The sequence below is a fragment of the Hippopotamus amphibius genome, chromosome 3, assembly GCF_030028045.1.
Source record: "Hippopotamus amphibius kiboko isolate mHipAmp2 chromosome 3, mHipAmp2.hap2, whole genome shotgun sequence".
Taxonomy (NCBI): domain Eukaryota; kingdom Metazoa; phylum Chordata; class Mammalia; order Artiodactyla; family Hippopotamidae; genus Hippopotamus; species Hippopotamus amphibius.
In genome coordinates, this window is record NC_080188.1 from 191,981,954 (window position 1) to 192,001,694 (window position 19,741).

Here is a 19,741-nt window from a genome sequence, read left to right on the forward strand (position 1 = left end):
AACACTGTTAATAGGCTGATATATACAACAGAATTAATCTGCAAAAAACAAGGGATAAAAAAGGCAAAAAATCCAATTTTGTTATGATTTTTATCATGTAATGACAAATATATTGATTACTCATTGCAATGTGATTTTTCCATATTTTATTCATTTTTCTAAAATGAAATACAAAGTTACTTGCTGAAATACACACACACACACACACACACACACACACACACACACAGTGATGATGAAGCTACCAAAGTGCAAATGTTGGTTACCAGGGACCATCCACACAGATGCTTATTGTCAGTGCATATTTCCACTGTGGGCCCCCACAGAATAATTATATGAGACTGTAACACACTGAAAGGTTTTCACAAATATACTTACAAAGTTTGATGGTTTGCTTACAAAATGTTTAAGATGCTCTACCACAACCAAAGAATTTGTGCTATCTCCAGTATGCATTTCAAACATATTAAAAAAATCATTCATTCCCAATGCCATGAAACACAAAGCTAGGCATTATTTTCCACATCATCTCTTTGATGATGTTCACATTTCCTAAGTGAGGATGTACATACTCTTTATTGCTCCTAGGTGTAGTTTTGAACATCTACATCCTAAAGATGGAGGGAATGCTTTTTTTATTTTTTATTTTAATTTTTTACTAAATATACCTAAATCTCTATTTAAAGGGTTCCTTGATCAGCACAACTAATCATTTACCCGACATTGTTGAAAACCTTTTCATGACAGTGTTGTAAAATATTAGAGGAGAAAATAGTATGGATGATATGCTATTGTGATTTATAATAAGAAATACATATTTGGTCTTCAACCCTGTTCCTGGAAAAGATCTCCTAAAAGCCTTGGAATTTCTTAAGTGATGAGAGGCACATAAAATTATCTTTTATTATGTTAGTCAGGTGACTCTTGGGAAACACCTAAAGTTAGAGGCTCGTTGTTAAGAGAACCAGCCCTGTGATTAGCGGTTGGAACTTTCAATTCTACTTCCCTGATTTCTGGGAAGGGGAGAGGTGCTCCATGTTGAATAAATCACCAATTCCCAATGAGTTAATCAATAATGGCTATGTAATGAGGCCTCCATAAAACTCCCAAAAAGGGGGTTCAGAGAACTTCCAGGTGGGGAAATCAGAATGCATCCAGGTGCCCCCATAACAGCCCCCAACTCTACAAGAATAGAAGCTCGTTTGTTCAGGAGCTTGTCCTGTGGACCTCTTCATCCGGCTGTTGATTCACATCCTTTAGTCTCCTTGGTAGTAAACCAGTAATCTAGCAGGTGAACAGATTTCCTGTGTTCTGTGAGCTGGTCTAGCAAATTTACGAAACTCAAGGAGGGGGCATGGCAACCTCTGATTTATAGCCAATCAGAGGTCAGAAGCACAGGTGACACCCTGGGGCCACTTTCCTCATCTTCCAGGTGATTACTTGGCTCAGTTTCCATCTCCATCACTTCAGCATTGACTCCATCTGACTCTGCCCTCAACTTGAATCTATCTGAACTTCTGGATTTGTGTATTATTGGTTGTTTTCTTAAATGTCGCTTCCCAAAATGACTTTGACTTGATATGTTCCTTTTGTTTTTCTGGGATGGAAGTTTCTGTGATGGCCTGGATCCACTGTGCAGTTCCTTCATAATAGTGGAGAGTAAAGTTTGGGTGAGATGGGAGTGGAATTAAAAATTCTTAGGAATTAATGTGACCCCACTCATAAAATTGCCCTCTAAGCTAATAATTTCTAGAATTTTGGATTTTAAAGAACAATGAAGCAGTCTTTGGTGTATTGATATGAATTTAACAACATTTACCAAAGAAGACTATTAAAGCAGGACAGTTGTCATGTAAAATATGTCATTTATTTGTTCTACAATGTTTCCTGGGGACTTATTAAGTGCCAGGAATAATTTTAGGCCCTTGGGATATATGTGGCAATATATACCAGTCCTTTAAATTCAGCAAATATAACTCTACTAAATATTAAGTTGTTCTTTTTGTCTTTCTAATTTTGTAAAAACATTGCCATGGGGTAAGCTTTACAGACCTACAACTGTGATTCTTTTTTAAATCAATTTATTGAATTGGGTGATTTTAAATGTCAGTAAATGATACTACTGAGAAAACATGCTTATATTTAAATTGATTTATTAAGTGAAAGTGGACTAGACCCATGGAATTCCATTCAGCAATCAAGATGTTTTATAGACAGCTTTCCATCTAATTATCCTTGTACCTCTATTTTTCCAAAGTTGAATAAAACAGCTGAGGGTTAAGAAAGAGAAAAAAAGTAAATCAAAATAGGAAAAGCTTATTTTCTGGAAAAGATGATGAGACAGTCTTTGGAGTGGTTTTGAAGGAATGTATATAAAACACATGTATTAAAAAGAAAAGTTTATGCATGCTTTAATTAAACAACATACGAACAAAAGATCCAATATACCAAGCACATATTTGAGGATATTAATATTAATGATACATCTTCAATATTGGCCTAAATAAGAAATTATTCTAGTATGTTTAAATATATTCATCTTGGAAAAAGAAAAAAAACTTCATTTACATGCTTCAGAAAATGTCTTTTGAGTAACAGGATCAAGTCCCAGAGAAAACACTGAATATAGATCTCACAATGAAAGCCTAAAATTAGACATACTTTCTTAAAAAGAAAAAAAAAAAAACATAAAGCTAATTTATTCTTGCACTTCCCTGTTTAGAGACATTTCATCATGGCAGTTCATTTATAGTTTCTCTTAGGTTTTAGGGAGATTTAAGATCCCATTGTCAAAGATAAATAACTAGCATTTATTAAGTGCTCTCTATGTTGAAAAGAGTACAAGGCTAAATCCAGTGGAAAAGGTAAAGAGGAATAAGACTTGGACCCTTCTCTCAGTTCACAATGTAATATGGTAGAAAAATTAAAAGAAAAAATCGCAACAGAGGGCAGTGGGTTCTAGACATGGTAATATACTCATTGAACAGAGAAACTGAAAAGACTACTTTTTTCCTATGAAGTAACAGAAGCCTTCAAAGAATATGCACATTTTGTGTTGTGTTTTGACAGAATAGAATTCAATATGGAAAAAAGGAGCAGCTATCAGACTGAACAGCCTGGAAAGAGAGAACCACAAGTCCTTTAAAAGGAGTTGTGGAAAGAGATTGTGAGTGATTTGTGTATTAAGGACTGTAGATTTTAGTCATGTCAGAGGGTTGGTGTGCAAAGCTGTCCTGTGATTTAAATAGTCTAGGTGACCATGTAAAGCAAGAAAAAAGAGCTGAAAATAGTGCCTGGAGGCTTATTTTGCTTTTCTTTTATTTTCTTATTATTTTTTAATCTGAAGACAAAGAAGAGCCAGTAAAGTGGGCTTACAAATTCTGATTGCGGATATAGGAGCAGTGTCTTTTGTCTTGCATTGTTAGGCAAGAGAAACGAGAAAAGATTTCTAGAATACCATAACATTGTGAAATTAAAAAAGAAAACCATGCAGGGTGTGGTCAGAGGAGTTAAATACTTCAGAAGGTTTAACAGGATGACTGAGAACAGGTCAGAGGAATTAGAAATGAAGGTGGGCATGAAAAACTTTGAGAAAATACTTTTGAGAAAAATTGGAGGAATATCAACTAGGTATTTAGGTATAGATGTAAATAGAGGTGAAAAAATACTGTGAAACTATAGACAATTTCCAATTTGAGTATTTTATACAATTTTCTGTTCTCCACCAGGAGAATTAATTTGGGTAATAGAAAAAATTTTCAGATTTCCTCCTTAATTTAGTATATCCTTAATTCTCTGTCACTTAATAGTGTTTCACTTCCCCTTGTGGCATTTATGTTTTGTATTTTATGGACAGTTTATGTTGGCCACTGAAGGTCAATCATTCAGACACTGAAGATTGTTGACCTCTGATCTGTGGAGCACTTCATTTTATAGCTTCTTTTCACACTTTCAGCTGACCTTCAGCTGAGCTATTTCTTAAGTGGGAACCAATGGATGGAAACCAGTCTAACTCCATGTAACCTTTTTCTTGCAGTGAGCCTGTGAGCTCTTGAGACTTTAAATGACCCCAAATAAAAACTTGACATATGCTGCCTGATATTGCCTGCAACTGTCTCTGAGATCCTGAGATAAACACAAAATTTGACTTTCTGTATCTTATGAACACATTAAAGTGCACTTAGGTTAAAAAAGGAAAAGATCTCAGAATGATTAGGGCATTCTTCATTTCTTTTTTCTGGATATTATAAATGTTAAATTTTAGAATAAAATTATCCTGGTAACCTGGAAAAAAATAGAATTTCATTCTTGTTTATTGTAATTGATTGGTAGTGAAGAGAGTATGTTGTCATTAAAAGAGCTCTAAATAGCTGAAAGTTACCATTATAATAGATATTTGAAAGAACAACCAAGATGGTGGTATCCTTGAGGTCTAAAAGTCAAAATGACAAATGGCAAAAAGGCTAGTGAATATTAATTATTTCAGTTCAGAGAACAGAGAGGAAGAATGATACCTTAGAGGACACCTTTTGTAAATTTAAGGTACCTAGTTTATGTCAGCTTTTTATTAAACCACGGATGTTAAAACTTAAAGGAAACCCACAGTTGCTTACTCAGTCCTCTTCCTCACCTTTCTGAGGCATTGCTGTCTTTCATTGAAAACGATATCTCTTCTGTGATATTATATTATCCTGACTAGCTATGCTATAATTTCTCAGTCTCTAAGTGCTTCTTCTCTGAATTCATCCCCTAAATGCGAGCACTTGCCCAGGTTTTGTCTGTCTTCTCTTCATCTCTTTAATTTCCAATGAGTCAAAAGAGACAGCAAACTGAGAGTGTACAGATGCTAAAGCCAAAGCACCTGACTGTTTCTATTCTGCCACTTACTCGTTGTGTGAACTGGAATGAATTACCTACACCCTCAAGATTTCCAGTTCCTCTCTCACTTCCCACTGTATATCTGCTTCTCTCAGTCTGACTTCTAGTGTATCAACTGCATTATTAATAAAAATGATAAAAATCAGAATAAGCACAATGTACACTTCCTACAATTCAGTGTTTTACTGCTAGCATTTTAGATTTTTTTTGTGTAGCTCTCTTGGAAATTCAACCTCTCTTGTAACCTTTACAGTTACCCTTACACATCTTGTCCCATTCTTTCCTCAGTAATCACCTTTCATACTTTCAAATCTCCTGGATTTGTTCTTCCCTGGTACCTGGTAAGACCTTAGTTTCTACATGTCTGCTCTTCAATCCGCTTTTTATATTGCTGTTATTAGTACCCACAGTCACATGACCTGATGACTGGAATTAATTTTTATGCCTTTCATACCACCTGTCTCAGTGACCAAACCTCCTCAAGTTTTTCATCATAATATCTATAATATACAATCTTTTATTTTTTTCACTTCACATATAAGTATTAAGTATCTGCCAAGGGCTTTGGGCTTTCATGTCATTGGGGCAGCAATGGTGAAGTACATTAGGCAGACTCTTGTATGCAGATTATACTCTAGCAGTGAAGATGACCATTTGGATGTGGCAAATACCATAATGGTGAAATTACAGGATGATTAAGGAAGACAAACAAGAAAATTGCATTATGGGAAGTTGGATGTGATAATTTTATGTGTCAACCTGGCTGGGCCATGGTACTCAGATATTGGGTCAAATGTTACTCTAGATGTTTGGCTGAAGGTTTTTGTTGTTGTTTGTTTTGTTTTGGTATGGAATTACCATTTAAATCAGTAGACATTGAGTAAAGTAGATTGACCTCCATAATGTGGTGGGCCTTATATAATCAGGGGAAGATCTTACAGTGATTGACCTTCCTGAAGAAGAGAGAGTTTGACTCTCAGGCTGCACATGCACCTGAACAACTCTCCCCTGAATCACCAGCCTGCAGGCCTACCCTGCAGATTTTGGACTTGCACCTGTACAATTTCATGACCAGTTCCTTAAAATAATTCTCTTCCTCTATTTCTCTGTCTGCCTCTCTCATTCTGTCTTTCTCTGTGTACACACACACACACACACACACACACACACACAGTCTCTCTCTCTCTCTCACACACACACACGCATCTTATTGTCTGTGTTTCTTTTCATTTTGCCACGTGTCCATAGCCTCACCCATTTCAACATCCTCCACAACAGTGGTCCATTTGTTAAAATGATGAACCTACATTGACACATTATAATCATCCAAAGTTCATAATTTACATTAGGGTTCACTCTTGGTGTTGTACATTCTATGAGCTTGGACAAATGTATAATGACGTATCTGTCATATGAAGTGTTTTCATTGGGCTAAAGATTCTGCCTACACATCCTCCCCACTCCCCTTGGAGACACTGATCTTTTTACTGAATGCCATATACTTGAAATTACACAGTATATAGTCTTTCAACCTGGTTTCTTTCACTTAATAATATGCATTTAAAGTTCTTCCATGTCTTTCCAGGGCTTGAGGCTCATTGCTTTTTAGTGCTGACTAATATATCATTGTCTGGATGTACCACAGTCTGTCTATTCACCTATCAAAGGGCATCTTGATTGTTTCAAAGTTTTCACAATTATGAATAAAGCTGCTATACACAACCATGTACAGGTTGTTTTGTAGACCTAAGTTTTCAGCTTTGGGTAAATACCAAGAAATGTTATTGATGAATTACATGGTAAAAGTATGTTCACTTTTGTAAGAAACCACCAAACTGTCTGCCAGTCTGGTCACACTATCTTGCATTCCCACCAGCCGTGAATGAGAGTTCCTATTGCTCCACATCCTCACCAGCATTTTGCACTGTCACTGTTCTGTATTTTTGGTTATTCTAATAGATGTGTAGTAATAGCTCATTGTTTTTTAAATTTTCATTTCCCTAAACACATGTGATGTAGACCATCTTTTCATATGCTTATTTGCCATCTGTTTATCTTCTTCAGTGAGGTCTCTATTGAGGTCTTTTGCCCATTTTTTAATCAGGTTTTTGGTCTTGTTGGGTTTTAAGCATTCTTTGTATATTGAGGATGAGTCCTTTAGAAGATATGACTTTTGCAAATATTTTCTCCTAGTCTGTGGCTTATTTTCTCAGTATCTTGACATTATCTTAGAGCAGAAGTTTTTAATTTTAATTAAGTCCAGTTTATCAATTGTAACATACTTCTGCTTGCAAAACTTCTTTCGTACTTTTTTTTTTAACTGAAAATCTGCTACTGATGAAGACTCTTAATGTTTGTTTGCCTTAAAATACATGTCTGTCTTGCCTTCACTTTGTGGGATTTTGTTGTTGTTGTTTTTTACTACTTGTAGAATTCTTGGTTGGTTTGGTTTCTGTTGTTTTTCTTTCAGCACTTGGGAAAAGAAAATCATCCCATGGCCTTTTTTTCTCTCATGTATGTTGCCAGGGCAGTTGTTACTATTATTTTTCAAAAACATCTGGTTGTTTATAATATTTTTTCTTTCTTTTTGACATTTTAGATGTTTTAATATAATAGGTGTTATTTCCATTTTATATATTCTATTTGAGATTTGAAAAACTCAAATCTTTGACAATGTAATCGATTAGTTTTAGAAGTCATCTATTATTTTTCAAATAATTTTTCTGTCTCATTCTGTTTACTACTACTAGGACTCCAATTACACATATATTAGACTTGTTTGTGGTACCTCTTCTTGTTCTGTATTCCTCTCTCTGGGTATTTTCATTTGTCTTATTATCCAGATATTCAAACCTGTATTTGCTGTGTCTCATCTGCTTTCCAATCTAGCTCTTTAATTATTAATTTCATCTATACCATGTTTTTCTTTCTTCAACTTTCTAAAATCATTTTATAGAATCCAATTCCCTGATGAAAATTTCCAACTTACCTCTATTGTTTCTAAATACTAATTTATCTTAAAGTCTGTGTCTCAAAATTCCAAAATCCAGCTTTCCTCTGGAACTAATTTTTTTTTTTGGTCTGTTTCTTTGTTAATCTTCATCTTTATTATCACCATCATGACCATCCTGTTTATTTTTATCTCTTCTTATGTCATTTTTTAAATTGAATTCTGGAGATTGTATAAGAAAATTTCTAGAAATAATGTAACATATTGGATCACCTTCACAGAGGTTTTCTTTTGTTTCTCTTAGGTAGTTCAATGAGATCCATCTTACCCAATATGAAATTCAGCCTATTTAAAGCTGAATACCAATCTTTTTGAGAGCTGATTACATCTCACTGACATTTAGTCCCAGAGCAACTGAAAGCCTAGTGTATTCCTCAGAAATGTTCCACCTCTGCTAGCCCTGACTTCCAATATTTCTTCCATGTCTAGTAAGATTAGCGATAGCTGTCTTCAGTTTCCAATCTCTGGGGTTTGATGTCAATTATGGGCAAATTACCATAATTCAGTCAGTGACTGAGCTCATTTTTGGTGTGACTGCAGTCTTTGTGAGAGCTTGTCTGTTTATAGCTGCATTACATTTGCAGCTTATTCCTCCATGTCTTATAAATGAAAAGCTAAACTATCTATGAGAACTCCTCCCTGGTGATGGATCGTACATTCATTTCCATTATCCCACCTTTAAGAGATTGCAAAAATCTTTGTTCAACATCTTAATTTCTACAGCACTGCCTGTGGATTGTTAAATGCCTAGAGGGAGAGGTGGTCAGGAAATCCAGAGCAGCCTCTCTGTGTCCCTTCTGTCCAGGATGCTCTTCCCTGAGATCTTGGCAACCTTGAAGTAACCGTTTAAAAGAACTTACCTTGGTTTTATAGTTTGTGTTTGGAAGATTTGTAGGATTATAGGCTAATCTTTTTTTTTTTAAGAACTTTTATTGAGATACAGTTAACAGACAATAAACAACATATATTTAGAGTGTACAATTTGATATCCCAATCTCCCAATTCATTCCCCACCCATCCTCCCCAAGTTCCACACTTGGGGTCTATATGTTTGTTCTCTACATCTGTGTATCTATTTCTGCCTTGCCTTTCCTCTTTCATAGTTGTTAGCATTTGCCTTTTGTATTGAGGTGTTCCTATATTGGGTGCATATATATTTATAATTGTTATCTCCTCTTCTTGGATGGGTCCCTTGATCTTTATGCAGTGTCCTTTCTTGTCTCTTGTAACATTTTGTATTTTAAAGTCTATTTTATCTGATATGAGTATTGCTACTCCAGCTTTCTTTTGATTTCCATTTGCATGGAATATCTTTTTCCGTCCCCTCACTTTCAGTCTGTATGTGTCCCTAGGTCTGAAGTGGGTCTCTTGGAGACAGCATATATATGGGTCTTGTTTTTGTATCCATTCAGCCAGTCTGTGTCTTTTGGTTGGTGCACTTAGTCCATTTACATTCAAGGTAATTATCAATATGGATGTTCCTATTATCATTTTCTTAATTGTTTTGTTTTTGTTTTTGTAAGTCCTTTTCTTCTGTTATGTTTCCCACTTAGAGAAGTTCCTTTAGCATTTGTTGTAGGGCTGGTTTGGTGGTGCTGAATTCTCTTAGCTGTTGCTTGTCTGTGAAGCTTTTGATTTCTCCATTGAATCTGAATGAGATCCTTGCTGGGTAGAGTATTATTGGTTGTAGGTTCTTCCCTTTCATCACTTGAAATATATCATGCCACTCCCTTCTGACTTTCAGAGTTTTTGCTGAGAAATCAGTTGTTACCCTTATGGGAGTTCCCTTATATGTTATTTGTTGTTTTTCCCTTGTTGCTTTTAATAACTTTTCTCTGTCTTTAATTTTTGTCAATTTGACTACTATATGTCTTGGTGTGTTTCTCCTTGGATTTATCCTGCCTGGGACTCTCTGTGCTTTCTGGACTTGGGTAGCTATTTCCTTTCCCACGTTAGGGAAGTTTTCAGCTATAATCTCTTCCAATATTTTCTGAGGTCCTTTCTCTCTCTCTTCTCCTTCTGGGACCCCTATAATGCAAATGTTGGTGCATTTGACATTGTCCCAGAGGTCTCTTAGGCTGTCTTCAGTTCTTTTCATTCTTTTTTCTTTATTCTTTTCCACATCAGTGATTATCCCCATTCTGTCTTCTAGGTCACTTATTTGCCCTTCTGCCTCAGTTAATCTGCTATTGGTTCCTTCTAGTGTATTTTTCATTTCCATTATTGTGTTGCATATCTCTGTTTGTTTGCTCTTTAATTCTTCTAGGTCTTTGGTAAACTTTTCGATCTTCGCATCCAGTCTTTTTTCAAAGTCCTGGATCATCTTCACTATCATTATTCTGAATTCTTTTTCTGGAAGGGTGCCTATCTCCTCTTCATTTAGTTGTTTTTCTGGGGTTTTATCCTGTCCCCTCATCTGGTACAAAGTCCTCTGCTTTTTCATTTTCTCTATCTTTCTGTGGCTGCGGTTTTCAGTTCCACAAGACGAAATACTGCTGATACTTCTTGATACTGCTGTCTGCCCTCTTGTGGAGGAAGCTATCTAGGAGGCTCATGCGTGCTTCCTGATGGGAGGGATGAATGGTGGGTAGGGCTGGGTGGGTGGAGCTCAGTAAGACTTTAATCTGCTTGTCTGCCAATGGGTGGGGCTGTGTTCCCACCTTGTTGGTTGTTTGACCTGAAGTTACCTAGCACTTACAGGCTCTTTGGTGGGGCTAATGGCAGACTCTGGGAGGGCTCATGCCAATGAGCACTTCCCAGAACCCCTGCTGCCAGTGCCGCTGTCTCCTTGGTGAGCCACAGCTGCCTCCCACTTCTACAGACAACCCTCCAACACCAGCAGGTAGGTCTGATTCAGTCTCCTGTGGGGTCACTGCTCCTTCCCCCTGGGTCCTGGTGAGCACACTTTTTTGTGTGCCCTCCAAGAGTGTAGTCTCTGTTTCTCCCAGTCCTGTGGAGGTCCTGCAATCAAATCTTGCTGGCTTTCAAAGTTTGATTCTCTGGGGATTCCTCCTCCTGTTGCTGGACTCCCAGGTTAGGAAGCCTGACATGGGGCTCAGAACCCTCACTTTAATGGGTGGACCTCTGCAGTCTAACTGTTCTTGAATTTGTGAGTCACCCACCCAGCATTTATGGGATTTGATTTTAATGAGTTTGCACCCCTCCTACCATCTCATTGCGGCTTCTCCTTTTTCTCTGGATGTGGGGTGTCTTTTTTGGTGAGTTCCAGTGTCTTTCTGTCAATGATTGTTCAGCAGTTAGTTGTAATTCTGGTGCTCTTGCAAGAGGGAGTGAGTGCATGTCCTCCTACTCCACCATCTTGATCCTCTCTCTCAATATAGGCTAATTTGACATTGCTGGAAGAAGTGCTTCTATTATTTTTATCTGTAAAGATTTATCTTTTTGTTCCTTAAGGAAAACGTTATACCCTTATCAATGGAGAAAGCACAGACTTAAATCTGTATAACAAACATTATCTTTGTTTACCATGCTTTTCATGGTAACCTCACCATAACAGTCTCCCCCCCCCCCCCCCCCGCAACCCCCACACCTTTCTTTCTTTTGTCTTTAGGTGATGATAGTATTTAGCTGGAGTTCTAAACCACCTCTTTGAAATACTCTTTTTCCCTGGGTATTTCTCAAGTATCATAAGTTATGCATATTAATAAACTTCAGTATGTTTTTCTCTTTTTAGTCTGCCTCATTATAGGGGTTTCAACTAAGAACTCAGAAGAGTAAAGGCAAAAATAGTTTTCCTCCCCTACAGTGGGAAATATTAAATTAGCCTCATTTAGTATCGTAAACTAGTTTCATTTAGTATTGGCTGTGAATAGCTGCTGTGGTCAAACAGAACTTTCTATATGTCATCATACAGAATGAATATGTCTGCATTAAATTCTTTAGAAGTTTTTGTAGTCATGGATTGTAACTTAACTTCAGAAATACGTTTAAGTGACAGAATTTTATTATGTATTTATCAAAGGACACACATTGCTTCAGTCACTATGTTTGACATCAGATATATGATAACTCACTTCGAGGACCACATGGTCTAAGGAAAAAAGATACACTTAAGTACAATGCAGGTAACCTCTAACATTCTGGGAATTTAGAGCTTGACCTCCTAATTCAGAGAAAGTGGGGGTAGTGGGATTCCAAGGGACATAAAAAAGCAGAGTTACAAATAACATGAGTTACAAATGAGTTACAAACATGAGTTACAAGTAACTCATGATGGCTGAATGTAGAGTGCAGAGAGCTAGAAAGAAATAATAAAATGTTAAAGATGACATAGAACAAATATCCTATCTGTTAGTGGTGAAACTCAGGCACCTTACTCTCTTGATTTTACCATAAAACTTGTGTTAAAATAGGTCTGAATTGTAGGCAATTTACAGAAGTAAGGGATCTTGATGTGTCAAGTGGTCAGTAACATAAAGGAGTCTAGGTATCTACAGCTTAGCATGAGGATACTCTTTTTTGCAAGGACTGGAAGGATGACTTAGAATCAGATCTGCTCTATGCGTTGAGACAATGCCCTCTTTCTTAACCTTGGTAAGCTTTTTTCCACATTTGCCATTTCTTAACAGTATAGAAATATCTCACAGTGGGGAGATTTGGCTGTAACCCTAAGGCAAGGGAGCTGCCCATGTTAGACACTGACTTTGTGTTGTCTTCAGAATTGGCTGTTGCTAACTTCACATGAATCATTGTCAACTCAAGCAGTTCAAACAAGCTGGCCCATGGATTCAGGTTTTAGGCAAAAGTCTTAGCAAGTATTAAGGAACATTGTTTCTACATGAAACACCCTCTGCCTATCTCTGGAATTTAAGTTGGCAATAGGTGACTGGTTGAAAATATGATGTCTCAGGTCTTGATTATATGTCAAAATGACTAATATCTTGCTAAGGAGATTTGGCTTGTTTAAGATTAAGAAGTTTGAAAAACACTGAAGGGATTTAGGCAAGAAACAAATATAGCAGGATTTGCTTATTTGAAAGATTACCCAGAACACAGTGAGTAGAGAAGGGAATGAAACAAGTCAAGTGTTATGGACTGAAGATAAATTATAATTCTATACTTGATCTGAGAAATATTAGTGATATTAGGGTTTTTATATTCACTAGCTAAAAGTTTTTCAATTCACACTTTCTTTTCTTAGAAGCAGATCAAATGATAAGTGACTTCTCTATTACTTAGTTTCTAAAAGTGCCACTCTTAGCTAATTCTTCCCCAAGCACCAGGGGAATTAAATACACAAGGAAAAAGTACTAGTTTTCTCATTTTGATTCCATGAGGACACTAAGTGCTGAGGGTCTGACTCTGTGTTCTATTTCACTGCTAGTCCTGCAGATGAGGTTGGAAGGCTTCCTGTTGCACAGTATCAGTTCCCCTCTTTAATGGGAAATAGCCCTCAACACTCATTAGAAGGCACAACCTCCCATTATCAGCTGCATGGTTTAATCACCTGTTACTGATGTGGGCCATGTTGGGCTCAAAGTATGCCATGTAATTCAACTCCATCACCATATGTATTTCCTCAGGAAAGGGCTAAAATGTAAAAAGATCTAAGGTGTCTAAGAAAAGCATGCCAAGAGTTTCTGGAGAGAAAAAAAAGAAAACAACACACTTACCCTCTGTCCCAGTGTAACTATAGTAGTTGCTTCGTCTAAGTGACTATTCATAATAATTGATCTGTACAGCTGTCTTTCATGAATCATAGCTGTTTGTTTATTTTGTTTTTCCACTCTTACACTAGTCCATATTTTTCTAAGGAAAGAAGAGGTGTGTGTGTGTGTGTGTGTGTGTGTGTGAATTGTAGATGATGGTAAAAAGCTTCCCTGTTTTTCAAGCGTATTGACATACAGGGTTGACAGGGGAAAGATTAAGATTTAGCATTTTTCTATGATTCAATTTGAAATGAAACTGCAGTGATGTAGTTAACTGCCATTAACTACAGTATCTACATAGTTAATTATGGTTAAAATTTAGTTTTTTTCCAGTTACTTAAATACAATTTTTGTCAAGTCAAATTATAAATGTTCACTTAGTAATAGTAAGAAATATGCTATATTCATAAGATCCAACTGCTTACTGTAAGAAACACATTTACATAGGAGGCAAACATGACGCCAACAATCCTATATAATCAGCTTGGGATATCATGTCTTAGAATGTTGTTTTATTTTTATAAAGGGTTACACCTTTTAAAAATGATACTTGCTAAATATAGAACATAAGATTTCAAAAAGCAGGTATATAAGGCTAATTTTTAAAAAATGAGTAATCACCAACAATGCCAACACCTAGGAAAAACATTACTAATATTTGCTGAAATCACTTTAGATATCTCTCTAGGAATATGGTTAATTATAAAGAAAAATTAAGAACAAAAATAGATTTAACAGATGCAATATTAAAATAATTACATGTAAGTTGATTTTGACCAAATTAAAAAAAAAAAAAAAACTTGAGTAAATCTTAGGGGATTTTTAGTATATGATTCTTTATCATAAGAGATTTTAACTGACAGATATTCTTTACAAACCAAGAAATAAATATAGAAGATATTAGTATTATCTACAAATTTGTATTTTAAATGAGACTCTGTAAAACTAGTTCTCACTGTAGAAAATGAGAAAATTAGGATATATTCTAATACTAACTTCCTTGCAATCTGTCTTCTGATTTGTTAGTTATAGCATTAATTTTACAATATAAATATTCATAGCATTTATACTCTTTTTTCAGAGATTTTGTTTCTGTTCCTTTCTAAATATATTTGATGCTTAACAAAAACCTTTTTACTGTATTCATTCTGCTTTATTTTGAATTATATCCTGTCCCAAGAATTGATCATCATATAAAATTTTAATAATTTTTTGAAAATCTACTCCACTTTCTGAATTCTGGTATGGGTATGGTGCAAATGTCTTGTCTTTTACCGTCATACCTAAAAGATCATTTGAATATTTATGACATGCTTGGTTCATTCTTTTTCTCAGATTTTTGTGGAATTACTCTGTTGTCATCTGTAAATGAGTAGAGTATTATTCACTTTTACTAGACCCACATTTGATTTCTTCTTTATGATTAAATTCACTGCCTTCCCTCAGATCATTCTTTTTCCATTTCTGATACAAATTAAGGCATTCACTATAACAAAATATTTAAGTAAAGGGAATTTTTTTCTCTTAGACATGAATATTTTTCTTTTATTTTTGTTTATTCTATAGAAATACCAGGTATACCCTGCTACATCTTATTTACTTGATTTATATAATTAACTAATCAATAACCATTCTCATATATTCAGTCTTCTCCATTCTATGTCTTATTCTTTCCTCAAGCCTAATATCACACTGCTGTCTCAGTTGCTTTAATTTTTAGTTTGATACTTATCATAAGGCTTTCAATGCTGTTTAACATTGAATTTTCTTACATTTCTTTCCTAGGATGTCAGTATGATACTTTTTAACACTCTATACTTTCCCTCCAACTGTTCTAATTTTAATTTGAAGTTTTAGAAGATAGCTCATGTAACTTACAACCTTTCATATTTTGATGAATTCTTCTTTCTTTCTTTGAATGAGGACTCTTGTGAAGTTTCCATTATCTGCCTCTTAATTTTGTCTTTTTCTCCACTTTCTTTTTAATGTCTTAAGACAAATTTCTACTTCTGGTTCATTTGTGATTATTTCTCAATTTTGGGAAAAAATAGCTCTTCTCCAAAACTTTGTACATTAATCAAAATTATTTTGTATGAGTGTCTCTTACTGTTGGATAATTATATGTACTGCCGAACTGCTTATGGTCAGAGACACCCCCACGAGCTCTCATCCTGGGTCAGCTGTCAGAATGTGGACCGTGCTGTGTCTGTCACAGTGTGACCTTGAGGCAGTTCTCCATTTTCTGTATATTTTGTTCTGGTTGCTGTGTTTTGTGGGGTACAAAAGAGAGAAAAAAGTAAGAAGACTATTCCACTGCCTTTAAACCAAAATTCTGTTCCATAAAATACTAAGTGGAGACTTAGTGGTCATGTAGTGGAAACACTCTATTTTATAGATTGGAAAATTGAGTCCTAGGACTTAGTAGCAGAACTGGACCTAAAAGGCAAGTCTCCTAACTTTTTCTTTTGGGCTGCACCACATGGCTTGCAGGATCTTAGTTCCCTGACCAGGGATTGAACCTGGGCCTCCACAGTGAAAGTGCCAGTTTCTAACCACTGGACCACCAGGGATTTCCCTAGTGTCCTACTTTTAATCCAGTACTTATCCCACTTTATCTGACTTTTTTCTATAGAACAAACACATAAGTCATTTTGGTTGTATTCACAAGCGAAAGTGCTTCAGTTCCACAATTATCTAAATGCCATCACTATGGTCCCTCTTTTCCTCCCAGACTCTGAGTCACTATTGAACTTCCTACCTTTCTTTGGTTTTATTGGGGAAATCTGATTGTTTTGGATAGAAAGCAGGAGGCACAGATGGAATCACAAGCTGCATGTTGTTTAGATTTTCTTGGCTGAAAAAGAGCTCTTAGGCTTTATTTTTCACTAATCTTGCTTTGTCAGTGGAGGAAAAGAAGTTCTAATAAATGAATCAACAGTGTTCACATTCACTATAAAATTTACTTGTGAAGCTGGAAGGTCAGTGATAGTTCTCGAATCTATAATCTGAGTTCTGGGTTTCTCTGTATGATCCTGTCAGCACTGATGGACCAGATCCAGCTACAAGGCCTCCATTGACATCCTATGGCTCTGACCTTCAGAGATGCTGACCTTTATGATTTTTAATCAAGCACATCCATCAGAGCAAAGAGAATGAAATCTAAGAGGAAGGAGCCTCTGGGCTAAGACCAGAGGTTAAAGCCTTGTTGTTAACACTGCTCTTCTCTGCTTTTGACCCATTTTTCAACATTGAAGGCTTTAAGTCTAACAAAGTAGACTTTAGCGACTTGTTTTAATTTGAAAGTCCTGACTTAATCTTTGCAAGACCCCATTGACCTTGACCAGATCAGCACTCTAGACCCACCTACTTGCCTACCTGGATCTCAGCACTGGCATTCTCCGTATCACACTTGCCCATGATTTGATTTATTGACTGCTTAACATGCTCCTATTTCTGAGTCCTTCTCCACCAGATGCATTACTCTGCTGGTCCTCTTTCATCTGTTTCAGCCCAAAGAACAGCATGACATGTTTCCAAAAGAATTTACCTGGTCTATTTTTATAATTTTACATTCTCTTTGGAGATTTTTTCCTTGATGTTTATCTTTTCAGAGTTCTATCTAAACATGTCATGTATAAATCCAACAGCTAGTTCATCTTTGAGGGGGTCTCAATTTCAATTGAATTAATGATTGCTAATGCCCCCCTCTCACTAACATGAGTCTGTAAACATAGTAGAATGGAATTTTCAAAAATTTGGATTTCATTTTTTTAATTTTTCCACCTCTTACAAATCTTTTATAAATCAGTTCAAGCATAAGCATGTCCAGAAATACTGTTCTTGCTCCTTCAGGCTCCCTTTTGTATTTCAACAATTCCCTATTCACAGTTTTATTTGCATCTTTAATAATTGTATAATAATTATATACTTATTTTCCATTTCTTTCACATTGCCACACATTTCCTGAAAGACTTATTCATCTTGATTTTCCTGACACTTAGCACAATGTCTAGTATAGAAAGTATTCAATAAGCATTTGACAGACAAATGAATAAGTAATGTGAATTCAGCTTTTAGTTCTGCCATTGCTAGAGCCAAAAGGAGTTGAATTAGGTGAACTGTAATGTCCCTTCCACATCTGAAATGCCATTTTTTCATTTTTCAGAAGTGTGGAGTATATAAGTAAATGAGAAACTTAGAGTGTTAGGGTCATGTCCTCTGAGTAAATGATCTAGAAGCAAATCTTTATCTTATAAGCGAGAAACTGAGATTTTTACTTGCTGAGAATACAGAGTTGATAAATTATAGGATTAGAGCTACAATCTAACTCTTCTGATAATTGTGGTGCTTTTTTTTCAGTGACAAATGGTACAATTGAGGAAGTAAGATATTTAAAAATTGGCAAAAATATATAATGGTGAATATAAAGTGCAAGTAAGTGCAATAGATATTTAGTAAAGTAATTGTGAGGGATTATGCGTGAATTGGGATAAAAATTAGACCCAGAAATTTCATAGGGTTTGGATACAAAAGGGGATACAGGCAGATACTAACATTAATAAAGATATAGGTGGGCATGATTGGCTTGGTTAGGTTCTTTAAAAGGTAAGTGGTAGTCAAAAGTGACACGGGCCCTAGACTTATTCTGGAAGACTAAGAATTGAGACTTACCAACTTAACTTAAGCCATAATTTCCATTTAATGATATGTTTATTCACTTAAAAAATATTTTGTTATTATTATGGCACTCATCAGCTACATGGAGGTGAAATAATGATAACAGTACTCCTATGATAACAGCCTTTTATTCTGGACCACAGGTCATCGCTATTCTGACATTTAGGTCTCTCTTGTTACTGTTGTGTGCTTTTCAAAGCTAATAACTTTTAATAGTCTTCCATAGTTTCTAATTTTTTTTGTCTCTCTATGCTTACTTTCTTTTTATGGTGCTCTCTCTCTTCATAGATTATAAGTATTATATATATATTTCTGTGTGTTTCTATAGTTCTTTAAGATTATAAAAAAAATTTATAAATGCTATTAATGTTGCATTCATAGCATTTAGAAACCAGTGCAGTTTAATGGAGAGTCTCAAGCTTTAGAACTGAACTATGTAAGTTTACAATCTTCTTTCAGATATTTACATGTACGACCTCATTGGAAATCTTAGCCGACCAATAGTAAGATTGTGTTTATTTTATTGATAAGCAGTTTTCTAAGCTACTGCTACTTATTTGACAAAACAGTGGCTTGATCATTCAGCCTAAATTCTAGTCACAGTAGTGGGAGCATTGACATTCCTTAACAGTTTTTTTTCACATATGTTTAGTTGGTGATGCTTTTGTTTATAAACCCCGTTTCTTTTTTTTTGTATTTTTTTTTAATATTTTATTGAAGTATAGTTGATTTACAATATTGTGTTAATTTCTGTATGGCAAAGTGATTCAGTTATATACATATATTCTTTTTCATATTCTTTTCCATTAAACCCTGTTTTATTTTTAAAGCATACATATTAGCATGTAATAACTCTTGAAAGATATTTAATATTTAATAATCATCTGTTTATTTTATGCCCTCAAGTTATGTATAGATTTCCAAAGTACCAAAGTTTTGTTACTACTCTTACTTCCATTATGTAACCATAATATATTTAATTGTGTTTGCAGATAAGAGACATGTAAAAGAAAATACATGAGTGATTAATCAAAAATTTTGACCTGTTTCTGATTTCAAACTTTCTTACAATTTCTAAATGCAAAATTCCTTACTAAGACTCCACAATTTCACATTTTTATTCAATTATCACTCTTCCTGTTCACAGTGAATTTTGTCTTCCTAAGACAGATAATTTTGCCCTTGAGATACTAGGTCATTCTCTGACATCCTGTGAAAGAGCCCACATCTGTTCAAATGATGAACGCTAAATCCCATGTGGATGTTCATTTGTGGGGAAAAAATATATCCTCATGGGTGTAATTTTATTTTGTCGTTCAAGCATGTTCTATTGTTATAGCCAAAGTGAGGACCAACCTGTTCCTTAACCCTATTGTTAGATAGAATGTGTCTAAAGAAAAAATACAGTATTTTTAAGGGGTCCACAGCTAGAGAATGACCCCTTAAAAATGCTAAGTGAATATTAAAGGCTATCTTATTTTCTGGTTTAGCCATTGAAGATATACTT